At 40.3% G+C, this 20,492-nt stretch overlaps 1 pseudogene across 1 annotated transcript; it reads left to right on the top strand.

Annotated features, from left to right (window-relative positions):
• Positions 1-4,252: 4,252 nt before the first annotated feature.
• LOC149290124 (beta-crystallin B2-like) lies at positions 4,253-6,794 on the top strand (annotated as a pseudogene). Its single transcript, XR_016277288.1, has 5 exons — positions 4,253-4,306; positions 5,148-5,266; positions 5,483-5,654; positions 6,282-6,424; positions 6,626-6,794. The product of XR_016277288.1 is annotated as a beta-crystallin B2-like (transcript).
• Positions 6,795-20,492: the final 13,698 nt, after the last annotated feature.

Below are 20,492 nucleotides of genomic sequence, written 5' to 3' on the forward strand. Positions count from 1 at the left end.
CAGGAATACATAGAACGCGAGAGTCAGAAGGGACTACTAAGGGCTCTACAGCCCAGCCCTCTTTCTGCCATTCAGGAATACATAGAACGCGAGAGTCAGAAGGGACTACTAAGGGCTCTACAGCCCAGCCCTCTTTCTGCCATTCAGGAATACATAGAACGCTAGAGTCAGAAGGGACTACTAAGGGCTCTACAGCCCAGCCCTCTTTCTGCCATTCAGGAATACATAGAACGCTAGAGTCAGAAGGGACTACTAAGGGCTCTACAGCCCAGCCCTCTTTCTGCCATTCAGGAATACAGAAAACGCTAGAGTCAGAAGGGACTACTAAGGTCTCTACAGTCCAGCCCTCTTTCTGCCATTCAGGAATACATAGAACGCTAGAGTCAGAAGGGACTACTAAGGGCTCTACAGCCCAGCCCTCTTTCTGCCATTCAGGAATACATAGAACGCTAAAGTCAGAAGGGACTACTAAGGGCTCTACAGCCCAGCCCTCTTTCTGCCATTCAGGAATACATAGAACGCTAGAGTCAGAAGGGACTACTAAGGGCTCTACAGCCCAGCCCTCTTTCTGCCATTCAGGAATACATAGAACGCTAGAGTCAGAAGGGACTACTAAGGGCTCTACAGCCCAGCCCTCTTTCTGCCATTCAGGAATACATAGAACACGAGAGTCAGAAGGGACTACTAAGGGCTCTACAGCCCAGCCCTCTTTCTGCCATTCAGGAATACATAGAACGCCAGAGTCAGAAGGGACTACTAAGGTCTCTACAGTCCAGCCCTCTTTCTGCCATTCAGGAATACATAGAACGCTAGAGTCAGAAGGGACTACTAAGGGCTCTACAGCCCAGCCCTCTTTCTGCCATGCTGGAATACATAGAACGCGAGAGTCAGAAGGGACTACTAAGGGCTCTACAGCCCAGCCCTCTTTCTGCCATTCAGGAATACATAGAACACGAGAGTCAGAAGGGACTACTAAGGGCTCTACAGCCCAGCCCTCTTTCTGCCATTCAGGAATACATAGAACGCTAGAGTCAGAAGGGACTACTAAGGGCTCTACAGCCCAGCCCTCTTTCTGCCATTCAGGAATACATAGAACGCTAGAGTCAGAAGGGACTACTAAGGGCTCTACAGCCCAGCCCTCTTTCTGCCATTCAGGAATACATAGAACACGAGAGTCAGAAGGGACTACTAAGGGCTCTACAGCCCAGCCCTCTTTCTGCCATTCAGGAATACATAGAACGCGAGAGTCAGAAGGGACTACTAAGGTCTCTACAGTCCAGCCCTCTTTCTGCCATTCAGGAATACATAGAACGCTAGAGTCAGAAGGGACTACTAAGGGCTCTACAGCCCAGCCCTCTTTCTGCCATGCTGGAATACATAGAACGCGAGAGTCAGAAGGGACTACTAAGGGCTCTACAGCCCAGCCCTCTTTCTGCCATTCAGGAATACATAGAACACGAGAGTCAGAAGGGACTACTAAGGGCTCTACAGCCCAGCCCTCTTTCTGCCATTCAGGAATACATAGAACGCGAGAGTCAGAAGGGACTACTAAGGTCTCTACAGTCCAGCCCTCTTTCTGCCATTCAGGAATACATAGAACGCTAGAGTCAGAAGGGACTACTAAGGGCTCTACAGCCCAGCCCTCTTTCTGCCATTCAGGAATACAGAAAACGCTAGAGTCTGAAGGGACTACTAAGGTCTCTACAGTCCAGCCCTCTTTCTGCCATTCAGGAATACAGAAAACGCTAGAGTCAGAAGGGACTACTAAGGTCTCTACAGTCCAGCCCTCTTTCTGCCATTCAGGAATACATAGAACGCTAGAGTCAGAAGGGACTACTAAGGGCTCTACAGCCCAGCCCTCTTTCTGCCATTCAGGAATACATAGAACGCGAGAGTCAGAAGGGACTACTAAGGGCTCTACAGCCCAGCCCTCTTTCTGCCATTCAGGAATACATAGAAGGCTAGAGTCAGAAGGGACTACTAAGGGCTCTACAGCCCAGCCCTCTTTCTGCCATTCAGGAATACATAGAACGCTAGAGTCAGAAGGGACTACTAAGGGCTCTACAGCCCAGCCCTCTTTCTGCCATTCAGGAATACATAGAACGCAAGAGTCAGAAGGGACTACTAAGGGCTCTACAGCCCAGCCCTCTTTCTGCCATTCAGTTATACAGAGAACGCTAGAGTCAGAAGGGACTACTAAGGGCTCTACAGCCCAGCCCTCTTTCTGCCATGCAGGAATACAGAGAACGCTAGAGTCAGAAGGGACTACTAAGGGCTCTACAGCCCAGCCCTCTTTCTGCCATTCAGGAATACATAGAACGCTAGAGTCAGAAGGGACTACTAAGGGCTCTGCAGCCCAGCCCTCTTTCTGCCATTCAGGAATACATAGAACGCAAGAGTCAGAAGGGACTACTAAGGGCTCTACAGCCCAGCCCTCTTTCTGCCATTCAGTTATACAGAGAACGCTAGAGTCAGAAGGGACTACTAAGGGCTCTACAGCCCAGCCCTCTTTCTGCCATTCAGTTATACAGAGAACGCTAGAGTCAGAAGGGACTACTAAGGGCTCTACACCCCAGCCCTCTTTCTGCCATGCAGGAATACATAGAACGCTAGAGTCAGAAGGGATTCCTAAGGGTCCTATATCCCAACCTACTTTCTTCCATGCAGGAATACATAGAACGCTAGAGTCAGAAGGGACTACTAAGGGTCCTATAGCCCAACCCACTTCTGCCATGCAAGAATGGATAGAATCCACCTTCTGCCATGCAGGTATACATTAAGTGTTTCTGCCATGCAGGAATACTTAGTATTCACATTCTGCCATGCAGGAATACATAGAACATTCTTGTTATAAGGAACTCCTAAGGGTCATATAATCCAACCCACCTTCTTCCATGCAGGAATACATAGAATTCACATTCTGCCATGCAGGAATTCTTAGAACACTATAGTTATAAGGGACTACTAAGGGTCATATAGTCCAACCATCCTACTGCCATGCTGGAATATATAGGATCCTTCTGCCATTCAGGAATACATAGAAAACTATAGTTATAAGGGACTACTAAGGGTCATATAGTCCCACCCTCTTCTGCCATGCGGGAATAGATTGAACCCTGGAGTCGGAATGGACTACTAAGAGGTCATATAGGAACAGGACAAATACTCGCTTCCCCTTTAAATCTAGATGGTGCTTACGGTTTTAATCCTCCTCCTGTGTCTCCGCAAAGCGCTGACCGCTGCAGAATCCCCATTTGTTTTCATTGTCCGAAATAACTCCCTTTGTTCGGCTGGACAGCTCCGAAGCATAATAAAATCCCTCCGTCCGAAAGCTGGACGCTTATTGTTTGTATGGCTGGACGCCCAGAGGGGACTTGGCAGCCGAAGTCCCTGCTGACTGCTGCAAAATAAAACCAATACCCCGTTCGCCGGACAAAATGGCCAGATTACTGGCTTTGGGTGATTCCTCCGGACAATGGGATCAGCTGACTGTCCGTTTTCATTGCATTTTAATCCAGCATTCTCTGGGTTTTTTGGATCGCGTAGTAGCAGTCACTCGATAAATAGCCCCCGGCCGTGGCCATCCAGCGCTGGACTATAAATCCCAGCGCTCCGCTTCTAGCCTTTTCAGTGGCATAAACAAACTCCGTCGCAGCCGGTAAGGAAAAGCTTTAATCAAGAGAGATGTTTAAACGTTCTTCTTTTTCTTTTGCAAAATTTAATCCATTAATTCATGGAGTTTAATCCGTTAATTCATCTTGCAGAATTTACACCTTTAAAATGTAATCCTTTAAGGACCTTCTACTTTTAAAAGCTTTAATCGGAAAACGTATTTAAACGTTCTTCTTCTTCTTTTTTTTTTTTTTTTGCAAAATTTAATCCGTTAATTCATGAAATTTAAAGGTTTAAATCGCTAAATTTAAACCTTTATCTTGCAGAATTTAAACCTTTAAGGACTTTCTACTTTTAAAAGCTTTAATCGCGAAAAATATTTAAACGTTATTCTTTTTGTTTGCAAAATTTAATCCATTAATTCGCCAAATTTACTCCATTAATTCGCGGAATTTAAAGATTTAAACCGCTGAATTTAGACCTTTCGATTTACAGGTTTTAAACCTCTTTATGTTGCAAAAGTAAACCTCTGACTTGCAAAGTTTAATTGGCAGAAGTAAACCTTTAATTGAGAATACTAAGGATATTGTTATTAATTAAACATCCTTTGATTATGTTTCCTCCCCCCAAAAAAGGCCAGTCCTTCCCTTTCATCATGGCTTCAGACCACCAAGCGTCGAAACAAGGCAGCAAGGTCAGTAGCAGCAACCAGTAGTAAATCTGTAGTAGGGGTTAATAGCAGAGGAATTGTGATAACAACGCTGCTATTTACAAATGTCCGTACATTTACAAACATCTGCATTATTGTAATTTCTCTATTATTAACAATTACTACCAGTTTACTACCAGTTTACTACCAGTTTACTATCGGTCAACTACTAATCCACTACCAAGTTACTATTGCTTTAGTATGAATTCACTGCCACTTTACTACTAGTTTACAATTTACTTACTAGTGATATATACTCCTAATTTACTACCAAGTTAGTATTGCTTTACTATCAGTTCACCAACACTTTACAACTAGTTCAATACTAATTTCCAATTGATCTATTCCCAATCCACCACCTCGTTACTATTGCTTTACTAATATTTTACAACTTGTTTCGCACTAGACTACTACTGGTTTACTACAAATTTACTATTGATTTACTACAAATTTGCTATTGATTTACTACTGATTTACTACTAGTTCACTACCAATTTACTATTGCTTTACTACTGGTTTTCTACTAGTTTGCTCCCAGTTTTTTGCAAATCCCGTCTAACGACCTTTATTGCATGACTTTCCGGAATGTTAACACGTGTTGCAAAAATAAAGCAGTTCAACGCCGCTTTAAATGCATAGTTCCATCCTATATGTAAATCCTGGCATCTTTGGTTTTGTAAAGTCCTTGTAGTTTTGCAAAAAAATTAACCTTTAGTGCTAGTGGGATTCCTGTATGGGATTTGTTGTTTCTGTAGTGCAGATGCATCCTCCTCGAACTCGTCGCTAAGCAATCGTTCTCTCTTTCTCTTTCTACCTTGGTTTCTAGATCATGGTTTTTGAGCAGGAGAACTTCCAAGGGCGCTGCCATGAACTCAACGCCGCTTGCCCCAACCTGAAGGAAGCTGGGCTGGACAAAGTCGGATCCATCCTGGTGTATTCGGGCCCGTAAGTCTCCCCTATAAGGCCTTGCTATCCTCTCTGGGGTCTTAGTCCGAACTCCAAAAACGGGTCGGACCTGTTGTGCGCTTTACTATCGCTTTACTACTGGTTTACTACAAATTTACTCCAGAGTTTTGTGACTCCTCTCTGACCTGTTGCGCCATCCCTCTTTGTCTCAATTTTGCTAATTTACTCCTCTCTTACTCCTCCTCCTCCTCTCAGGTGGGTCGGGTATGAGCAGCCAAATTGCAAAGGGGAGCAGTTCGTCTTTGAGAAAGGAGAATATCCTCGCTGGGATTCGTGGACCAACAGCCGCCGGAGCGACAGCGTCTGGGCCTTCAGACCCATCAAAGTGGCAAGGGAGAAGAGATGCTTTTGATCCTGGGGGTCCTGGGTTCGAGTCTGGGCACCTCATGTTTTAGGATAGAGAGAAAATGGAGAGGGTTCGGGGTGATAAAGGGAACAAAAACCTAAAGGTTGGGGGGGAAAGTGTGATGCTGCAGCAAAGAAGGCGAATACGATCCTAACCTGAATTAATAGCAGTTTCCAATTAATAGGAAGGCATAGTCTCTGATGCTGAAGCAAAGAAAGAAAATACATTAATAGGGCCTTAATATCCTAAAAGGCATCGGATTCCAGTGTGATCTTTGATGCTAAGCAGGGTCAGGCCTGGACGGCCCTTGGATGGGAGACCGCCGATTGAGATTGGTGTATGAAAAGGCATACACTCATATATATTGAAGGATTTAGGGCCTGGATACCGTAAAAGGCATCAATTCTCATCTGATCTTCAATGCTAAGTAGAGTCAGCTCCGGACGGCCCTTGGATGGGAGACCGCCACATATTAAAAATGGCACACATTCACATATATTGAAGGATTTAAGGCCCTAATACCCTAAAAGGTGTCAAAATCCCATCCGATCTTGGATGCTAAGCAGGGTCAGCGCTGGATGGCCTTCGGATGGGAGGCCACCGATCAGGTTTCTCTGAATTTCGGTGCCATTTTCTCTTGCTTTGCAGGACAGCCAGGACCACAAGATCGTCCTCTACGAAAACCCCAGCTTCACCGGGAAGAAGATAGAGATCATCGACGACGACGTGCCCAGCTTCTACGCCCATGGCTATCAGGAGAAGGTCTCCTCTGTCCGTGTGCAGAGCGGCACGTAAGTACCGTTACGGACCCCATTTACGCTTTCCGAACGCGCGTGCAAAATTGGCTTTAATAAATGCAAATTGTTATGAATGCAAAAATTGCATTATTTGATCACATGAATTTTCGAAACCGCACAAAACTGCACAAAACCATGCAAAACCGCGCAAACGACCCCCTATGATGCGGTTTTTACGTTTCTTTTCCCCCACAGATGGGTTGGGTACCAATACCCTGGTTACCGTGGCTACCAGTACCTCTTCGAAAAGGGCGACTACAAAGACAGCGCCGACTTCGGGGCGCAGCACCCCCAGATCCAGTCCGTGCGCCGGATTCGAGACATGCAATGGCACCAGAGGGGCGCTTTCCATCCTGCGAGCTAAACACATATATATATATATATATATATATATATATATATAATATAATATATATATGTTTCCTTTTTTGGGGCTTAAAAAAAGGAAGAGAGATAAAATACGTAATTAAAATGGCTACCCCTCCTTCACTAGCACCAGAAGACATGAGAAACCGTGCCTGAACGAACGGAGGAAATAATAAACCGAATAAACGAGCTTTATTGCCATCTGAATATATATCTATATTTGTCTCTTTCATATTTTGTGCATGTTTCTGGTTTTCGGGGGGAGGATGGGAGCCGCAGTACAAAACGGCTTCCGTCGCGCGTCTTAAGCGCGGATGTGGATGGAGAGCGTAATGGAAGATCGGGTTGGGTCCCGGATCAATATTATTATTATTATTATTATTATTATTATTATTGATTTTGGAGTTAAATGTGTGATAAAATGGACCAAAACACAAACGCAAAACGTTGATCCATCTATCCCTCCATCTCTTCTATTTCATCCATCTATCTATCTATCTATCTATCTATCACTCTTTCTCTCTATATCTGTCTATCTATCACTGTCTCTCAATATCTATCTATCTATCTATCTATCTATCTATCTATCTATTAATCTGTCTATCTATTAATCACTATCCCTCTCTCTCTATCCCCCCCTCTCTCTCTACCATTGGTCGGTCGGTCTGTCTGTCTATCTATCTATCTATCTATCTATCTATCTATCTATCTATCTATCATCTCTCTCTAATGCTCTATCTATCTATCTATCTATCTATCTATCTATCTATCTCCATATTCTCTCTCTCTATCTATCTCCATCTCTCTATAATGCTCTATCTATCTATCTATCTATCTATCTATCTATCTATCTATCTATCTCCATCTCTCTCTAATGCTCTATCTATCTATCTATCTATCTATCTATCTATCTCCATCTCTCTCTAATGCTCTATCTATCTATCTATCTATCTATCTATCTATCTATCTATCACACACACTATCTATCTATCTATCTATCTATCTATCTATCTATCTATCTATCTAATTTTTCTAATTATGATATATATTTATTTATAATCAATTATTTATAAATAAGTATGTGCTCTCTCTCTCTCTCTCCCTCCCTCCCTCTGTCTATTTACCATTGGTTGGTCGGTCGGTCGGTCGGTCTGTCTGTCTGTCTATCTATCTATCTATCTATCTATCTATCTATCTATCTATCACACTCTCACTATCTCTCTCTCTCTCTCTCTCTCTATCTCACTATCTCTCTCTCTCTCTCTTAATCACTGTCTATTAATCATCTATTTACCATTGGTCGGTCGGTCGGTCTATCTATTATTATTAACCTTTATTTATAAAGCGCTTTAAATTTACACAGCGCTGTACATACAATCTATCTATCTATCTATCTATCTATCACTCACTATCTCTTTCTCTCTCTCACTCTCTCTCTCTCTTAATCACTCTCTATTTACCATTGGTCGGTCGGTCTGTCTATCTATCTATCTATCTATCTATCTATCGATCTATCGATCTATCACACTCTCACTCTCTCTCTCTCACTATCTCTCTCTTTCTCTCTCTATTAATAACTCTCTATCTATTTACCATTGGTCTGTCTGTCTATCTCTCTCTCTCTCTCTCTTAATCGTTCTCTATCTATTTACCATTGGTCGGTCTGTCTATCTATCTATCTATCTATCTATCTATCTATCTATAACACTCTCACCATCTCTCTCTCTCTCTGTTAATCACTCCCTATCTATTTACCATTGGTCTGTCTGTCTGTCTGTCTATCTATCTATCTATCTATCTATCTATCTATCTAACTTTCTCTCTCTCTCTCTCTCTCTCTCTCTTAATCACTCTCTATCTATTTACCATTGGTCGGTCTGTCTGTCTGTCTGTCTGTCTGTCTCTCTCTCTCTCTCTCTCTCTCTCATTATCTCTCTCTCTCTCTCACTCACTCACTCTCTCTCTCTTAATCACTCGCTATCTATTTACCATTGGTCGGTCGGTCTGTCTGTCTGTCTATCTATCTATCTATCTATCTATCTATCTATCAATCACTCTCTCTCTCTCTCTTAATCATTCTCTATCTATTTACCATTGGTCGGGGTCTGTCTATCTATCTATCTATCTATCTATCTATCTATCTATCTATCACACTCTCACCATCTCTCTCTCTCTCACTCTCTCTCTTTCTCTCTCTATTAATCACTCCCTATCTATTTCTATTTACCATTGGTCGGTAGGTCGGTCAGTCTGTCTGTCTGTCTGTCTGTCTGTCTATCTGTCTATCTATCTATCACACTCTCACTCTCTCTCTCTCTTAATCACTCTCTATCTATTTACCATTGGTCTGTCTGACTGTCTGTCTGTCTGTCTGTCTCTCTCTCTCTCTCATTATCTCTCTCTCTCTCACTCACTCACTCACTCACTCTCTCTCTCTCACTCCTAATCACTCCCATCGGTTGGTCGGTCTGTCTATCTATCTATCTATCTATCTATCTATCTATCTATCACACTCTTACTATCTTTCTCTCTCACACACCACACTATCTCTCTCTCTCTCTCTCTCTCTCTCTCTCACTCTCTATTAATCACTCTCTATCTACTTACCATTGGTCTGTCTGTCTATCTATCTATCTATCTATCTATCTATCTATCTATCTATCACACTCTCTCTCTCTCTTAATCACTCTCTATCTACTTACCATTGGTCATCTGTCTGTCTGTCTGTCTATCTATCTATCTATCTCACACACACACTCTCTCTCTCTCTCTCTCTCGCTCTCTTAATCACTCTCTATCTATTTACCATTGGTCGGTTGGTCTATCTATCTATCTATCTATCTATCTATCACACTCTCACTATCTCTCTCTCTCTCTCTCTCTCTCTCTTAATCACTCTCTATCTACCATTGGTCGGTCGGTCTGTCTGTCTATCTATCTATCTATCTATCTATCTATCTATCTCACTCTCACTATCTCTCACACACTATCTCTCTCTCTCTCTCTATTAATCACTCTCTATCTATTTACCATTGGTTGGTCTGTCTGTCTGTCTATCTATCTATCTATCTATCTATCTGTCTAGATCTATCTATCTATCATCTATCACTCACTATCTCTCTCTCTCTCTTAACCGCTCTCTATCTATTTACCATTGGTCTGTCTATCTATCTATCTATCTATCTATCTATCTATCTATCACACTCTCACTATCTATCTATCTCTCTCACTCTCTCACTCTCTGTCTCTCTCTGTCTCTCTCTCTCTTAATCGCTCTCTGTCTGTTTACCATTGGTTGGTCTCTCTCTCTCTCTCTCTCTCTCTCTTAATCACTCTCTATTTACCATTTGTCTGTCTGTCTGTCTCTCTCTCTCACTCTCTCTCTCTCTCACACACACACACTCTCTCTCTTAATCACTCTCTATCTATTTACCATTGGGCTATCTATCTATCTATCTATCTATCTATCTATCTATCTATCTATCACACTCTCACTATCTCTCTCTCTCTCTCTTAATCACTCTCTATCTATTTACCATTGGGCTATCTATCTATCTATCTATCTATCTATCTATCTATCTATCACACTCTCACTATCTCTCTCTCTCTCTCTTAATCACTCTCTATCTATTTACCATTGGTCGGTCGGTCTGTCTGTCTGTCTGTCTATCTATCTATCTATCTATCTATCTATCTATCATCTATCACTCACTATCTCTCTCTCTTAATCACTATCTATTTACCATTGGTCGGTCGGTCGGTCGGTCTATCTATCTATCTATCTATCTATCTATCTATCTATCTATCACACTCTCACACTCTCACTCTCTCTCTCTCTTAATCACTCTCTATCTATTTACCATTGGTCTGTCTGTCTGTCTGTCTATCTATCTATCACACACTCTCTCTCTCTCTCTCTCTTAATCACTCTCTATCTATTTACCATTTGTCTATCTATCTATCTATCTATCTATCTATCTATCTATCTATCACACTCTCACTATATCTATCTATCTATCTATCTATCTATCTATCTATCTATCATCTATCTATCTCACTCTCTTTCTCACTATCTTATTTATCTACCATCAAATATCTATCTCTAAATGGGTCTGCTATCTATCTATCTATCTATCTATCTATGTATCTCATCTATCACTCTTTCTTTCTCTCCCTATCAATATCTGTCCATCCATCGAACCCACAAGATGGGAGGCCCAGTCACCGGTCATCCGGTCACTCTTCCCTTCCTCTGTCCATCCATAATAATAATAGTAATACACCAATTAATTAATTCTTTTGGGTTTTAATTGTGTGTGTGTGTGTGTGTGTGTGTGTGTGTGTGTATAAAATCTTGGTTTTATAATGGGTTTTATAATCAAAATAGAGGTTATGGATAGGGGAAATACTCTGGTTGGGGAGGAGGCGGTGGTTGGTACGAGTGGGGCTTCTATTAGAGTAGCGTGGGGCAGGGGGAGGTATGGCGGTAGGAGAGTGGAAAGGCGTTACAGGGGAAGGCAAGATCGATGTGTAATATCTATCTCTCCTTCCTTCCACTCTCCTAACCAAAGAGGCCTGAGGGTCAATCCAACCGTACCACAAACCCTGTCTCTGCTCCTGTGCAATGCCAGGTCTGTGAAAAACAAGACCCACATAATATATGATCTGTTAGAAGACAAGAACTGCGACCTGGCTTGCATTACTGAGACCTGGCTTGGACCTGGAGGAGAAGCTGTGTGGGCACAGGCCCTCCTTGCCGGGTTCTCAGTTAAGGACCAGACCATGTTAGGTGAGCGGGGGGGGGGGAGTTGCCTTGATTCATAAGAACATCCTACCTTTATCCAGGAACCATGTTCGGCAAACCTCCTATATCGAGTGTATTTACCTGACCCTAAAGGCCAGAGACAGTTTGGGGATTCTGTTGGTCTACCACCCCATGCGCTAACAGACTCTCTGGCCGAGCTGACACAGCTGGTCTCGGAGCTGCTGTTGGAGTCCCCTAGACTTCTTGTTCTGGGGGACCTCAACATCCCCTTCGTGGCCAGCTATAGTCCATCCGGTGCGGCTCGGGAGTTCATGGATACCATGACTGCCATGGGCCTGTCTCAACTAGTCATGGGTCTGACACATTCTGCTGGTAATACGCTTGATATGGTGTTTTGTACGGACATGGAAAGTCCATGGGCGGAAGTAACAAATATTTCCGCCTTGTCATGGACGGACCATTTCCTGGTGGAGGCTAAAATCAAGGCTTCTACCCAGATCCCTCCCGGGGGTGGCGGACCTATTAGAATGGTCCACCCTCGAAGGCTGATGGAACCCAAAAGGTTCCAAGAAGCCCTAGAGGGGTATATGGTTGGATGTGACGGCGATTCTGTTGATGCCCTAACAAACACCTGGGACACTGATCTCTCCAGGGCTATACACAGTATCGCTCCCAAGCGTCCTCTCAGGCCTGCTTCCAAAAAGCAGCCCTGGTACACGGAAGATCTCCGGGCAAGGAAGCGGGTCCTGCGACGACTAGAGCGCAAATGGCGGAGACACCAGAACTTAGCCGACAAGGCACTCCTGGCCTCTCTTTTGGAGGACTATGGAGCGGCGATAGACGCAGCAAAGAACTCGTTCTATGCTGCGCGTATCACGTCCACGGAGTCACGTCCAGCAGAGCTGTTCAGGGTAGTGAGGGAGCTTACTTAGCTCCTCTCCTCCCTGAACCCTATTTTGGAACCATCCAAGGCCTGCTGCGACCAATTTAACAACTTCTTTGCGGATAAAACCTCTCGGATAAGAGCTGATCTTGACACCATTATTGGGTCAGAAACCAGAGTAGAGGTCTCCAGAGCTTCCGTGGACTCAATTGTACTGGATCATTTTGAGCCTGTAAATACCGAGGATGTGGACAAGATCCTTAGAAGTGTTAGGAAGACAACTTGCTCTCTCGATCCCTGTCCCTCATGGCTAGCGGCTCAGGGGGGAGCGGTTGTAACAACCATGTTACACCAAATAATTAATACATCACTCAGGGATGGGCAATTTCCATCCAGCTTAAAATTGGTCATTGTAAAACCGCTGATCAAAAAGCCCACCCTTGACCCCTTGATGCATAATAATTATCGGCCTGTTTAGCTATTGCCTTTCTTGGGGAAGGTGATCAAGAGGGCGGTTGCAATCCAGCTTCAATCGATCTTGGATGAAACGGATTTTCTGGACCCATTTCAAACCGGCTTCCGGGCGGGCTATGGAGTTGAGACTGCCATGGTCGCCTTAGTTGATGATCTCCGTCTGGGCATGGACAGGGGAAGCGTGTCCCTGTTAGTGCTTTTGGACATCTCAGCGGCTTTCGATACCATTGACCATGGTATCCTTCTGGAACGCCTGAGGGAGTTAGGTATCGGAGGCACTGCGCTCCAGTGGTTCCGATCCTACCTCTCGGGTAGATTCCAGATGGTGCAGCTGGGGGATGTCTGCTCCGATAAGAGGGAATTTACATCTGGCGTCCCTCAAGGAGCCATTCTGTCTCCCATGCTATTTAACATTTACATGAAACCGCTGGGAGAGATCATCCGGAGACACGGGGCGCGGTGTTATCAGTACGCTGAGGACACTCAAATATGTTTCTCTGTGTCTCCGACTGATGCAGTGACCAGGGAAGGCATCTCTCCTCTAGATGCCTGTCTGGACTCGGTAATGGGCTGGATGAGGGAAAACAGACTCAATTTGAATCCAGAGAAAACGGAAGTGCTTGTGATAGGCTCCCCCGGCCCGGGATTGGATGTTTGTCCACCTGTCCTGAACGGGGTCATGCTCCCCTTGAAGGGCACCATTCGCAGTTTGGGGGTGCTTCTGGACTTACATCTCAGGTGGATGCGACGGTCAGGAGCACCTGTTATCAACTTTGGTTGATATGCCAGCTGCGACCCTTCCTGGGCAGGGGGGACCTTGAAACAGTGGTACATGCTCTGGTAACCTCTCGTTTGGATTTCTGTAATGCGCTCTACATGGGGCAACCCTTGTACCAAACTCGGAAGCTGCAACTGGTTCAGAATATGGCAGCAAGATTGGTCACTGGAGCTTCCAGGGCCAGTCATATAACACCGGTCCTTAAAGATCTACACTGGCTGCCTATTCGCTTCCGTGCGCAATACAAGGTGTTGGTTATTACCTATAAAGCCCTAAATGGCTTGGGCCCAGGGTACTTGGAGGACCGCCTCTCTCCATATACTCTGCCCCACGCTCTCAGATCGGCCGGGAAGCAACTCTTGAGAGTTCCAGACTCAAAATATGCCACGACAACGCAGAGGGCCTTCTCTATTTTGGCCCCAAAGCTCTGAAACTCGCTTCCTGGTGAGCTCCGCTCGGTCACCTCTCTTGACCAGTTCAGGAAGGAGTTAAAAACTTACCTGTCTCAAGCTTTCCCTAGCTCCCCCCCCCCCCCATGTAGCCCTCCCCTCTCTTACTGTTTTTGTTGTACTATTTCAAGCTAGCTAGATTCTGTAATTTGTAATTGCTACTGCCATTTTTAATGTAAAGTTTTTGCTGTTTTTATTATGTCTTATATTGTATTGGTATGCTGTACTGGCATGTGTATGTAACCCACCTTGATCATTGGAAAGGCAGGCTAGAAATAAATATTTTATTATTTATTTATTTATTTAAAATAGTCTGGTCAGTCATGTAAAAAAAAAGATGGAAGGATGGAAGGAATTTGACTTCTTTGACCTCTTAATCCGCTTTAATGCCATTAAGAGGCAATTAAAATAGTAATATTAATAACAATAAACAGAGGAAAGAGCGTTTCAACCAAATCTATGAAGAAACGCCTTCCAACCATGCAGGAATACAGAGGATTCTATGTATTCCTGCATGGCAGAAACAGCTCCATCATCATTAGAGGAACCATCAGGCGGCTATTATACAACGAAACAGTTGGAAATATTATACGGTGTCCCTGGTCAAATGTCCAGATGTCCAGACAATGGTGTCCTTGGTCAAACGTCCACACTTCCAAAGGATGGTATCCCTGGTCAAACATCCAGATGTCCAAACAATGGAGTCACTGGTCAAATGTCCAGATGTCCAGTTGTCCAAAGGATGGTGTCACATGTCCAACTGTCCAAACATTCAAATGTCCAGATGTCCAGGTGTCCAAAGGATGGTGTCACATAGCAAATGTCCAGATGTCCAGTTGTCCAAAGGACTACTCCCATGTCCAACTGTCCAAACATTCAAATGTCCAGGTGTCCAGATGTTCAAACGACGCTGTCACTGGTAAAATGTCCAGATGTCCAAGTGTCCAAACGATGTTATCACTGGTCAGATATCCAGATGTCCAAGTGATGCTGCGGCTGCTGAAATGTCCAAGTGTCCAAACATCCAGAGATCCAGACGATGCGGTCACTGCTCAAATGTCCAAGTGTCCAGTTGTCCAGATGTCCAGACTCACGGTGCCAAGGCTGCCTGGCATCCAGATGTCCGGCGGTGCGGTCATCCTTGGCCTGGCTGACCTCTGGCCCAAGCCTTCCCCAGGGATCAAGGCCCACTTTGGCCAGTAATTAAAGGCAATTAAGAAGGGCCTTAATTAGGAACAGAGCGAGGTGGTCAGAAGACACAAAATGGCTGCCTCCTTCTCCTTCTCCTCCATTGCCTTACCTGCAATTAATCCAAGCTAATGGTTAATTAAGGGGCTGCACCAAATCCACCTTTAATTAGCCCTTCCCCTTTAATTAGATCCAAGTAAGGACTGCAAATCCCAGCATCCCCTAATGATTAAGAAAGGAGTATAAATCCCATTTTCTTTACTTTCGAAACCAGGAGAAGGCAACTTTTAGGATGCTTTGCAAGAAAAAGAGACTGTGTTAAAAAAAGTATAATATATATATATATATATATATAGGTAGGTAGGTAGGTAGGTAGGTAGGTAGAGAGAGAGAGAGAGAGAGAGAGAGAGAGAGAGATGTAATGTTTTTATGTATATTATATACTTTTAAAAATATATTAAAAATAAAATAAAATATTATATATATATAATTAAAATAGTTTATATTTTTATTTCATGTTTTTATTTGTTTTTTATTTGTTTTATTTTATTTTAAAAGGTTTTATTTTAATTTTATTATTTTTAATTTTTTAAAATAATATATTTTAATTTTTTAAAAAATTATTATTTATTTTATTTATTTTATTTTAAAAATATAAAATATTTTAATAATTGTTTAATTTTATTATTTTTATTTATTTATTTTGAAAATATAAAACATATAAAATATATTTTATATCTATATCTATCTATATATATGTATATATATAATATTTTAATATTTTATTTTTTATTTTAATATTATTATTTATTTTATTTTAAAAATAATATATTGAAAATATTATATATATATATTTAATATATATATGTGTGTGTATATATATATATATTACTATTTTAAAGATGTGTGTGTATATATATATATATATATACACACATATTTTTAAAATAGTATCAATTCATATATATTGTAATAGTATTATATATATATATATATATATATATAATAAAAATAAAATATTAAAATATAATATATATATTTTATATTTTTAAAATAAAATAAATAAAAAAATTTATATATACACACTGCAATCCCAGAATCCTCTTCTCCCTTTAAAGCGTTACTAAACCGTGATAAAGCCTCCAGTGCAGACCTCCCTATTTTTCTCTGCAATATTTCGCATCGTCTTTTCCCTTTAATTTTATTAATTGCGAGCTTAATTATTATTATTTATTGGCAAATAAACAAACAAACAAGTAAACAAATAAGCAATCCTAGTCTTTAATTAATGCCTTAATCCTCATTGACTCCGGATTCAAGGCCAAGAGATCCAGTGCCAGGATTTGCATCTGACTCTCCTCCTTCTTCCTTACTTCCTTCCTCCTTTTTTTCTTTCTATCCTTTTCTGGAGGGATGAAAAAAAGGGAGCCAAATTCACTCTGCAAAACGGGAGTCACTCCAGATCCTGGAGGTTTGTTTGCAATAATAATAATAATAATTACTATTATTATTCTCCTTTTGCAAGGAGCAATTTCCTTCCTTTGCATTGCTTCCTTTTAGGGTCTTTGCAAACCTTTTTGCATTGCTTCCTTTGTTGGGGACTAATTAATTAATCTCAATTGCTAATTAATCATTTGCACCTATTTTCTGGAGTTGTTTTCTTTTTAAAATCTCAATTTCTGTCTCTTTATTTGGGAGCCTAGCTATTATCTTCTTAATATTTTGGGTGGCTTTTTATTTACACTATTTTATATATATATATATATATATATATATATATCGCTATCGAGGTTATTATTATTATTTACAAATCTCTGCTTTTGGCATTTGCAAACTGTGACTATTTTATAATATATTTATTTTTATTTATTTTATTTATACTATTATATATATGTGTGTGTGTTGCTAAATTGCTATCTTTGAGGGGTTATATTATTATTATTATTATTATTATCATTTACAAATCTCCCATTGCTTTTGTCATTTGTGACAGTTCCCTTTATTTTCTATTATTTATTTTTATTTATTATATAAATAAAATTGCTATCTTTGTGGGGTTATTATATTTATTATTATTATTATTATTATTTACAAATCTCCCATTGCTTTTGTCAGTTTCCTTTACTTTCTAATATTTATTGATTTTTTTTAATTTATGGTTTTATATATATATATATGTATATGTATATGTATATGCACCAAACTAAAAAAATAAATAAATATTAGAAAATAATAATATTAAGATTTCTAATATTTATATTAGAAATATATATATATATATATATATAAAATATATACACATATATATACACATATATAGTTTGTCATTTGCAAACTATAACAGCTTCCTTTATTTTCTAATATTTAATTATTTATTTATGGTTTTATATATATATATATGGTATTATATGGTGTAATATATTATATATTAATAATAATAATAATAATAATAATAATAATCCCTAAAAGATAACAATTGATATACTATTTTATATTATATTATATTATAATATATAATGGTATATTATATCAATTGCTATCTTTTAGGGATTATTATTATTATTATTATTAGATCTTATTTGTAGCAAAACCTTCAATTGCTTTTTAATAATTATTTTCAACTCTTTCATTATTATTATTATTATATTATATTAATAATAATTATTAACATCATTTGCAAACTGCGACTGTTTTCCTTTCTTTTTAAATTAATACATTTAATTTATTTTTGCAAATCTATTTGCAAATCAAATTGCTCTTATTATTTATTAACTAATTGATTTTTACTTTTATTTTCTTTCAGATCCCTCGCAAATTGGAATCACTGTCTTTCGTTATTAATTATTAATTTTGGGGGGAAGCTCAAATTTTTGCTGTATTTATTTTTGCCATTTTTTGCAATGGAGAAAAAGCAGCCTCAGGAATAAAACAAAGGGGTCCCTTTAAACCCCTTTAATTTAATTTAAATTAAATTGATAAATTTATCTATCTATCTATCTATCTATCTATCTATCTATCTATCTATATGGGTTGAATTTAGGGAGAACAAAAGTGGGATTAAATGCTTAATTTTATCTCCTCCAAAATGGGATAAATTAATTAAGTATTTCCCCGCAGAAATTAATTAAAATTTGGGGTTAAAATAGTGGGGGTTTTGTGTTTATTCTTGCTAAAGAATTAGAAATTAATTAATTTAGCGTAAGTTATTTATTTAGTCTAAAAAGTCTAAAAATAGGTCTAAATATTTAAAATAATATTATTTTAAAGTCTAGGTTGTATTTAAATATAAAATAGATTATCTTAAAGTCTGGTCAATATTTAAAATATTAATTTAAAGTATTAAGTCTATTTAAATATAAAATAATTATCTAAAAGACGTCAATATTTAAAATAATATTAATTTAGACTATTAATTCTGTTTAAATATAAAACAATTATCTAAAAGACTGGTCAATATTTAAAATAATATTAATTTAAAGTTTAGACTATTAAGTCTATATTTAAATATAAAACAATTATCTAAAAGACTGGTCAATATTTAAAATAAGATTGTTTTTAAGTCTAGTAAAGTCTTGTTTAAATATAAAATAAATGATCTAAAATCCTAGCAAATATTTAAAATATATTATTTTAAAGTCTAATAAAGTCTAAGACTATAAAAATAGATTTTAAAATACTTTTAATTTAAAGTCTAGTAAAGTCTAGGCTTTATTTAAAGATAAAACAGATTATGTAAAAGTCTGGTCAATATTTAAAATAGATTAATTTAAAGTCTAGTAAAGTCGGGACTATCTAAATATAAAACAGATCATTTTAAAGCCTAGTAAATGTGTAAAAATAGGTCGTTTTAAAATCTAGTAAAGCCTAACTATATCTAAATATAAAACAGATTATCTTAAAGTGTGGACTTCTAGGCCTCAAAGTCAGGCCAAACTGGACTAGGCTTCAAAGTCAGGCTGAAGAAAGACTAGGCCTCAAAGGCAGGCTGAAGAAAGTCTAGGCCTCATTCTGGCCAAAGAGGACTAGGGCTCAAAGTCAGGTCAAAGAGGACTAGGCCTCAAAGTCAGGCTGAAGAAAGACTAGGCCTCAAAGGCAGGCTGATGGGTTATCAGCGAATTAAGTTAGGGGTGTCTTAATGAAGGGGAAACCCTCCTATGTTTTCCTAGGCTGCTTTTTTGGGGGGGGGCTCAAAGTCCCCTCGCCCCAAAATCTAGCACCCTTGTCTTCCCTCAGGATCCATATTCAAAGGAGGGCTAGACCTGAAAGTTGGACAAAGAAAGACTAGGCCCAAAAGTATGACCGAAGGAACACTAGGCCCGAAAGTTGGACCAAGAAACACTAGGCCTCAAAGTCCGACCAAGGAGGACTAGGCCTCAAAGTCAGGCCGAAGAGGACTAGGCCTCAAAATTAGGCCAAAGAAGACTAGACCTAAAAGCTGGACAAAAGGAATACTAGGCCTAAAAATTGGATGAAGAAAGACTACGCCCAAAAGTCTGACCATTGAAGGCTAGGCCCAAAAGTTGGACTAAAGGACTAGGCCTCAAAGTCAGATCAAAGAGGACTAGGCCTAAAAGTTGGACCAAAGGATGACTAGGCCTTAAAATCAGGCCAAAGAGGCCTAAAAGCTGGACTAAAGGATCACCAGGCCTCAGAGTTGCACCAAAGGAGTATTGGGCCTAAAAGCTGGACCGAAGGAGAACTAGGCCCAAAAGTCAGGCCAAAGGAGTACTAGGCCTGAAATTTAGATGATGAAAGACTAGGCCCAAAGGTCTGGCCAAGGAAAACTAGGCCTAAAAGCTGGACCAAAGGTTGTCTAGGCTTAAAAGTCAGGCCAAACAGGACTAGGCATCAAAGTCAGGTCAAGGAGGACTAGGCCTCATTCTGGCCAAAGAGGACTAGGCCTCAAAGTCAGATCAAGGAGGACTAGGCCTCATTCTGGCCAAAGAGGACTAGGCCTCAAAGTCAGATCAAGGAGGTCCAGGCCTCACTCTGACCAAAGAGGACTAGGCCTCAAAGTCAGGCTGAAGAAAGACTAGGCCTCATTCTGGCCAAAGAGGACTAGGCATCAAAGTCAGGCTGAGGAAAGACTAGGTCTCATTCTGACCAAAGAGGTCTAGGCCTCAAAGTCAGGCCAAGGAGGTCCAGGCCTCATTCTGGCC

Source organism: Sceloporus occidentalis, unplaced genomic scaffold, assembly GCF_023333645.1.
Source record: "Sceloporus occidentalis isolate IW3139 unplaced genomic scaffold, rSceOcc1.0.p SCAF_41, whole genome shotgun sequence".
Lineage (NCBI taxonomy): Eukaryota > Metazoa > Chordata > Lepidosauria > Squamata > Phrynosomatidae > Sceloporus > Sceloporus occidentalis.